Source organism: Aristolochia californica, unplaced genomic scaffold (assembly GCF_029961685.1).
Source record: "Aristolochia californica isolate CCGP_79_NKW_82.1479 unplaced genomic scaffold, dmAriCali1.0.hap1 SCAF_4, whole genome shotgun sequence".
NCBI lineage: Eukaryota > Viridiplantae > Streptophyta > Magnoliopsida > Piperales > Aristolochiaceae > Aristolochia > Aristolochia californica.
The window spans coordinates 9091479-9100914 of NW_027182103.1; positions in this window are offsets into that span (position 1 = coordinate 9091479).

Genomic DNA, 9436 nt, shown 5'->3' on the forward strand with positions numbered 1-9436 from the left:
CTTTGTGTACCAGCAATTAGGTTTGGGGGAATTGAAGCCTACTCCCATCACACTTCAACTAGCTGACTGTTCTGTCAAGATACCACGAGGAATAGTTGAAGATGTTTTGATAAAAGTGGACAAATTTCTGTTCCCGGTTGATTTCATTGTTCTTGATACAGAACTAGTAGTCAATGTGACCAACCAAATTCCTGTCATCCTAGGACATCCCTTCTTAGCCACATCTAATGCTATCATTCATTGTAAAAGTGGTGAGTTGGAGTTGTCTTTTGGAAATTTTAAGGTCTCATTGAATGTATTTAATGTCGGACACCACCCACTTGAGTCTGATGATCTTAGTCCTGCATTTAAGATAGAGACTGTTATGCTTGATGAAGAATCCACTCTTAAATCTTTTGAGTCTTGCATAACATCTTTAGACATGGACTATTTTGATGAGGCAACATATTTTCGAGAGGTTGATTCTTTACTCAGTTTTGTACCTCTATTGGAGGAAGCTTATGAGGTTATCACAACTGATCATCCATAGGATCTTCATCTTGACTTGGACAAACCTCTTGAAACTTCCAAGCTAGATCTTAAGCCACTTCCTCCCACGTTGAAGTATGCATTTTTGGGGCCCATGAAATCATTACCAGTCATTATTTCCTCTGATTTGAGTACTGAGCAGGAGGAACAATTGACTGAAGTTTTACAAGCGCACAGAGAGGCATTGGGATGGACTCTTGATGCCTTAAGAGGGATTAGCCCCTCCATATACATGCATCGTATTCATTTGGAGGAGGGGACTAAAGCCTCACGTGAGATGCAACATAGGTTAAATCCCCATATGTTGGAGGTTGTGAGAGAAGAAGTCATCAGGTTGCTTGTGACAAGAATCATTTACCCTATTTTCGATAGCACCTGGGTGAGTCCAATTCAAGTTGTCCCTAAGAAAGGGAAGATAACGATAATGAAAAATGAGAGTGGTGAATTGATTCCACAAGAACTACCACCAAGTGGTGTGTCTGCATTGACTATAGAAAACTTAATTCCACCAATAGGAAGGATCACATCCCACTACCTTTCATTGATCAGGTACTAGAGCGATTGGTCAGCCACAATTTTTATTGCTTCTTAGATGGATACTCCGGCTACAATCAAATTCCCATTGCTCCAGAAGACCAGGAAAAGACCACATTCACGCGTCCATTTGGCGCCTATGCTTACAGACGCTTGCCTTTTGGTTTATGCAATGCGCCCGCCACTTTCCAACGGTGCATAATGAGTATCTTTTCTGACATGATTGGTGACTTTTTAGAGGTCTCTATGGATGACTTTTCTGTGTTTGGCTCTAGTTTTGATACATGTCTGCATAATCTTTCACTCGTATTGTCCCGTTGCATTAAGTCCAATTTAGTCTTGAATTGGGAGAAATGCCACTTTATGGTAAAAGAAGGAATTGTTTTAGGACATGTAGTGTCTGAGCGGGGTGTAAAAGTGGACAAAGCCAAGGTTGACCTAATTGCCAATCTGCCACCACCTACTTCTGTGAAGGGGGTGCGTTTTTTCCTTAGCCATGTTGGGTTCTATAGGCGTTTCATTAAAGACTTTAGCAAAATTTCTCGTCCTTTGACGAATTTTCTTGCTCAAGATGTTGCTTTTGCCTTTGATGATGCCTGTATTCATGATTTTGAGACACTGAAGAAATGTTTGTCCACTGCACCCATTGTCCAACCCCCTACTTGGTCTTTGCCTTTTGAGTTGATGTGTGAAGCCTCTGACTATGCATTGGGGCCTGTTTTGGGGCAAAAGAAGGATAAAATGCCCTGTGTCATTCAGTATGCTAGCCGCACTCTTCATGATGCTCATTTGAATTACACTACCACTGAGAAGGAGTTGATAGCTATTGTGTTTGCCTTGAACAAATTCAGATCATATCTGTTAGGGTCAAAGGTTATAGTGTTCACTGATCATTCTGCTTTGAAGTAATTATTATGCATCAAGGACACTATACCTCGCTTGATTAGATGGATCTTGCAATTGCAAGAATTTGACCTTGAGATTCGAGATAAGAAGGGTTGTGAGAATGTTGTTGCTGATCATCTATCTAGGATCTGTGTAGCACCTCAGGAAGGATTCCTTCCTTTAAATGATTCCTTCCCTGATGAACAACTTCTCCAAGTATCCCAGTTGCCTTGGTTTGCTGACATAGTCAACTATCTTGTAACTCATAAGATTCCTGATTATTGGAGTAAACAAAATCGGTTGAAATTCTTTTCCCAAGTCAAACATTTTTTTTGGGATGACCCTTATTTGTTCAAGGTGTGTTCTGACCAAGTCATTAGGCGTTGTGTACATGAGCAAGACTTTGCCAACATTCTTGAATTTTGTCATTCCCATGCATGCGGTGGACATTTTGGTGCTAGAAAGACCGCAGCTAAAGTCTTGCAATGTGGTTTCTATTGGCCTTCATTATTTAGAGATGCCCATGAGTTTTGTCGTGTGTGTGATAAATGCCAACGAACTGGTTGTTTTTCTAGGAAGAACATGATGCCTCTTAACCCCATTCTTATTGTTGATTTGTTTGATGTGTGGGGTATTGACTTCATGGGTCATTTTCCTGTCTCGTTCAGCTATCAATACATCCTTGTTGCTATCGAATATGTCTCTAAATGGATTGAAGCTATTGCATGTAAGACAAATGATCACAAAGTGGTGGTAAAGTTTTTAAAAGAAAACATCTTTAATCGGTTTGGTACCCCGAGAGCGATCATCAGTGATGGGGGATCTCATTTTTGTAATAGAGCATTTGAGACCTTATTGAAGAAATATTTCATCACTCATCGGGTGTCCACTCCGTACAACCCGCAAACTTGTGGTCAAGTGGAAATCTCTAATAGGGATATCAAACGGATTTTGGAGAAGTCGGTTCGCTTTGATAGGAAAGATTGGTCCACTCGATTGGATAATGCTTTATGGGCCTATCGAACCGCTTATAAAACTCCTATTGGGATGTCTCCATTTCGCCTAGTGTTCGGCAAAGCATGTCATCTACCTGTTGAGCTTGAGCATAGAGCTTATTGGGCCATTAAGGCTTTGAATTTTGATTTAACTCAAGCGGGAGAGGAGAGAAAATTGCAATAGAATGAGTTGGAGGAGATACGTCATGATGCTTATGAGAATGCCAAACTGTATAAGGAGCGAACAAAGCTTTTACATGATAAATCTATTTTTCGCAAGTCTTTTACTGTTGGGCAGAATGTTTTACTTTATAACTCACGATTGCATTTGTTTCCAGGGAAGCTAAGATCCAGGTGGTCCGGTCCATTTGAAGTTACACAAGTGTTTCCTCATGGCACTATTGAGATCCGCAATCACGGAGAAGGGTCGGTCTTCAAAGTTAACAGTCAGAGGCTCAAACCGTATCTTGAGAATGTCCCCACACCGGAGGTGGTGATGGTGATTTTCTTGGAGGAACCTGTCATTTCATCTTGAATGCGTCAGAGTCTTGCTTACGACTATAAACTTAGCACATTATGGGCAATCCCCACGTTTCTATCCCTTTGTACATTACAGTTTTATTTTTATTTTTTTGGTTTATTCATTCTTATTTGGGATAACCTTTGGTGTACTCTGGTCTTGATTGATTGGAGGTCCCCCAACGATGCCGGCCCCATCATGGACTCGGGGTACTCTCTTGCTGGTTGAGAGCATAAATGGTTCCGGTAGTCGACGACCAGACTTTTGGTCCCTAGTTTGAGAAGTCTGTACTCAAACAACCGTTCTGGGATTGACCAGTTCGATCTTGAAGTATTGAATGAAAACCTTATGGTGAGTAACTTAAGGACTTGTGTTCAGCGCGTGATTCTTGTTGCCTTCAGTGGCCAGTCACACGGAGATTTCTTCAAAGTGTGATGTGGGATAGCGGTTTCATCTACGGATGATTACCTACGGATACGGATGATACGAGTAAACCTTCTTCGAGGGAGACTATGTATCATTCCTGGGGGTCTTTATTGGCTTTTTGGTATTATTGTTGATGACCAAACACATATGGTCCCACCTATGGATTTAGGAGCCCTGAGGGAGCTTAACCCTCACCATATTGGAGTATAACTAGCTAAGCTGGGGGGGGGGGGGGGGGGGGGAGGGGGTGGAACGACTCTTTTATGTCTTAGCAATAATTTTCTTTTGATTTTTGTTCGTGGTTTTCAAATTACTCCACTTAGTATGTGGTTAACGTTAGTAGAGTTAAAATAAGTTGCTCAAATGTGTTTCAAAATTTTTCGTAAAACTGTGTAGAATATGCCTATTAGAAATCTAATATCATTTGTTGTGATCCATGAGAATTCAGTGGGATAACTTAACTTAGTTGCAAAAGAGAACATGTAAATCTAGTGTTGATCTATGTTAGTCTGAATAGTCTTTGTATGCCTGTTTGAACTCATTCCTTTTTATACCTCAGTGAAATTCTTTGTTGTAATGTATGAATGCAAATGGAAATGCTCTTGCTTGCAAAAGACAGATAACTTCAAAAATAGCCTGGGCAAACCCAGGGACATGCATCGGAACAGTCGGTTACATAAAAATAAGTGCATGTGCAGCGAAGACGAATAAAAAATGGTGGTAATACCAAAAATATTCAGTGAAACAAAAAGTACGCTGGTAATAGAAAAAGTACGCTGGTAATAGCATAAAATGGTTTTAAATCTGGAAGCAATGAGTTTCCTTAACTTTGATGATGAATTGTAATTTGAAAGAAGTTGCAGGTCAAGATTGAAATTGGTATATTTCTTTTCTGAGATTGTCAAACAACAGGCTTACTCTACTATTTTCTCTTAATTGTGATGTGACCAGGATTTTATTGTTATTTGTTGCCTCTTTGTTCTGTTGAAGTAATTGCTTATGGGTCACATTGGTTCAGGTGGAGTAACAATGAGTGTATTTGGATTGATAATAGGCTATATTTTACACAGGTTTTCAAATTGCGCAGGATCTCATATGATTTTAAGATATTTTACGATACTAAGTGTTAGTCATATGCTAATGAGGAATAAATTTTCTTCAGTTTTCTTTTTATATTATTGATTTAGATGAATTTTGTGGGTAAATTCCATGCAAACCCTCACGAGACATAACTCGTCCACTACTGCAGAGTAGGGGTTTAACGGCTTGTTGCATGCACTAAATGCAATCGTGCTCCCTACGACAGTGGCATTTTGTTTTCCTAGGCTTAATTTTGGTTCGATTGTTGTTTTGTTAGGGACTAGCAAAGATTTAGGTTTGGGGGTGTGATAGATGCCATATTATGACATGAGAACTAGGTTAATTATAATAGAATAACCTTTATAATTGTGTTATAGGTGGTTATTTATCAGTTTTCAAACGAAACTTGCATTTATTGAATTTGGCATTAATCACTGTCGATATTGCATATTTTTCTCTTCTGAATTATATTTCATTGTTTTTAAGGTTTATTTCTTCCTGATATGCTTTTTATAGATCCAATTATGGAATTTTAGGACAATTTTGGTGGAGAAGGAGATATTTACCAAAATGCCCTTAGTGAAATGGAGGTATTTTTTAGGGCAAATCGTATTAAAAGAAATGAAAAATCGTATTAAAGGAGGAGAGCGTCGAGAGAAGAGAAAGGGGGCATCGACCAAAACAGAGCACCAGAAACAGGGGAAGACTCGAGAGGAGTTTGCCACCGTCGTTCGCCGCGCCACCGTTGTTCACCGCGCCACCGTCGTCCACCGCCGTCCATCGCCGTCCGGCAACCGAGAACAGACCCGAGGAGAGCTCAAGAGAGTCTCCGTCACAGTGAGTTTGACAATGCCATTTTCTGCTCGCCAAACCGAGATGTGATCCGAGAGGGCTTCTTCGGTGCCAATTCCGCATTCCGACCATCCTCCGGCGTCGATTACGTATTTTCGACCATTCCTGGAGCTATTCCGACTCCGACTGAGACTCGAGAGAGCCAGTTAGAGGACTTCAACTCTGTTTCGTTCTTCGCCGGACGTCACCTTCGTCCGTCGGCTTCTATCCTTCGTCGCCGGTGTCGTCTCTTCCTTCGGCCACTCACTCTTGCTACCCGAAGCCATCAATTTCGGGAAATTGCAGCACCCGTGAGAACGAGTCTGCTGCCCGAGCGAGAGGAAGGAGAAGGGGAGTAATTCGTTATTTTGGAATTTAATTTTTCTATAGTTTGAACTTAGGTCTTGAATGTTTATTAAATGTGATTTGATAATTAATGTTTATTGAATGTTTGTTTTTCGGATATTTGATTAAATTAACTAGTTAGGGTAGGATTACAATTTAGGTTGGATTTTGGTATTTTAATCCAATTTCTGTCTTTCACTCTATGCGCCCGAGAGGGTCTAGACGCAAGGATTGAGAAATCGGATCCGTGGTTACGTGGCGCTCGAGAGAGGCACAAATCACCGTAAAATCCAGAGTTGACGTTTCCTGTTGTGCAAGTAGTTAACCAGATGATTGCTTGATAATTTAGGATATAATTAGTGTTTAGTTTAGATTAATTAATCATATTTGGTTAGACTAGTTGACTGAAGAATACACAAAATTCAGTCTTCCCTGTGGATATGGCCCTCGCTTCCCGCTAAATTACATGAACGATTCGTACGCTTGCGAGGTATAAAAGCCGATGTAACTAAATTTTACATCAGGTACCAAACTCAACTTTTCCTCTTCTTATGACCTCAATCAGATTGCTAGACTGAGATTGTTAATCACACGGTGGAAATGTATTTACGGTACTTTTTGGCCGACCGTCCTAAACGATGGGTCGAATGGCTTTCACGGGCAGAATATTGCTACAATACATCTTTTCATACAACTTTGCAGGCTACCCCTTTCAGGTTCTTATACGGAAGGGATCCTCCACGTTTGCTCTCTTATATGTCAGGCTCTACCACAGTTGATGCTATTGACCAGGCCCCCCTAAACCGAGATCAGGAGCTCCAAGACGCTACCGAACGTCTCCAAAAAGCTCAAACTCATGTGAAGGAATACTATGATAGGGGGCACAGTGATGTTACTTACAACCTAGGTGATTATGTGTGGCTTGGACTCCACCCCTACCGTCAACACTCCCTTGCCGGCCAATGACACAATCTCTCACCCAAAATTTTTGGGCCCTTCTCTATTCTCCAGCGCATTGGCCGGGTTGCCTACCACCTCAAGCTTCTGCCAGATTCTCAACTTCACAATGTGTTTCATGTGTCCCTCCTCAAACCCTTCAAGGGAACAATACCACCACCCGCTCCTTCCTTACCTCCAGTGGCAGAAGGGCATGTTATCCTCTCCACAACCATAGTTTCGCAGACCAGACAAATTCATAACAGGTGGGAGGTCCTCATCCAGTTGGCTGACACAGATGCCGCGGATGCCACATGGGAGGATGTGGAGACATTTCGGAAAGCTTACCCTACCTTCAAGCTTGACGACAAGCTCTTTCTTATGGGGGGAGTGATGTTGTGGACTATATAGCTAGACGATTCACTCAAATGCGTCGTGGTTAATTTTCCTCTCAATATATATTCTTAGTACAAATTTATTCTGCAACTTATGGATTAATTTAGTCGCAGTGCAATGGATTATAATTCTTCTATTTTGAACTCCTTTGTAATTGGAAGCCCTATTTAGAGGGCGATGGGAAGAAAATAAGCAAACCTTGATTCTCCAAAAAACAAGGGTCGGTGTTCTCTTCTAATGGACCCAAGGATCGATGTTATCCTTCATTGAACCCAAGGTACAGGTTCCCTTAAACGAATTTGATTCAATCTCTTCCTCCTTTTCTAAATCATAGGGCGTACCAGAAGATTTGACAGAGAACAATTTGTACCCTCAACACTAGATCCCTCTTCTCAGCACTGTGTTACAAGATCCATGACTCAGGACCACAACACTTTTTGAGTTGTTGTTATTGATCAACAATATCAAGAAAATATCTCATGATCTAACCTTGGAAAGTTTCTATTTTTTAATTAACAATATATGAAAGAATCTTTAGAAGATCATCCTATTTTCATAAACTTTCCTCTATTTATTTGTCAAAGAGAAGAAGTGTTCCTATTCTGAATTATGGCAACTTCCAAAAAAATTAGTTACTTGATTTAATGTTGAAAATTACAGAAGTATCTATGTGAAGAGATTCTAATCTAGGATCATATTCAAAATGTGTATTTCTTCTCTAGTTATGAGAAATCTTTGCAGCATATTAAGAGTTTGTTGGAGCAGCTCTCAGTGTACTTATCCCCTTATGAAGTTAGCAATATTGCTCAAGCTATCACTTGGTGAAATTCTTGCAAGCTATAACTGGTATACCCTCAAGCTCTGCCTTTAGTTTTTAATCATGTCGTCCAGAATCGATTTCATTTTGTAATTACATATTTAAGCATGGATTGTATTCTGAAATAGGACACTTATTTCATTAGTTGCTAATTAATTGGTTTAATATGGCTAGCTCTCAGTTTGGTGTCTATATTTTTCACTGATGCAATAAGTGTGGAAGCAACAACCATTATTTTTTTATTCACTCTCTCTATTTTTTAGAAGTCCTTGCAACTAGTCTAGGAACCAGCAACACTCGGTTCAGTTATTCTTTTTGAGAAGATTAATAGCACTTGGTTCAACTTATTGGAAGCTTATTACTCGATTCCATCTTATTACTTGGTGGACAGCTTCCTTATTCAAGGATGGATTCACTGCGGATTATTTCATATGTCCTTATTATTCTTAAGGACTTTCATTATTTACCAATTATCTGGTGCTATATAACTACATATTTGGTACATGTCACAATAGCTATTGTGTCTCTATTTGGTTGAGGTGTTATTACTAAAGAAGAACTCCTCGATTGCTTTCCATGGGTTCATTATTTGTTGACTATTTTCGGCATTGGTTCATATGAAGGAGATTTAAGTTACTTAGGAAAATAAAACACATGGTGACCTTGACTTCCTCATCTTATCTTCATCATTACCCATTACCCTTTTATTCGGGAGTCTTTCTTCAACCATCTTTTATTTGACTCTCACTTATCCCTTTTGAAGCATTGCTTTGGTTAGTCCTTTTTATTTTATGGGTGTTTTTAAGTCCATTGAGACTTTTTATTGGTACCCTTGGGTTTATTATCGTCGTCTTGTGAATGACAGACATTACCTAGTTTAGTGATTATTATCAATATATTGGTTCGAAATCATTTGAGGTTGGTTTCGACTTATGTTTTATCACCTATTTCTACACTTTGAGAGTTTGTACCCGGTTTCGTATTTATCATTGGGACACCGTGATGGAGGAGATTTTTACTACATCTATGTTATTTGTTTCAAGTTGGGATGTTATTTGTTTCACTACCATTACCTCCTAACTTGAGGGGGAGTGTTGGAAGATATGAATATGTTGGATTTTTATTAATGTAATTAGTTTATGT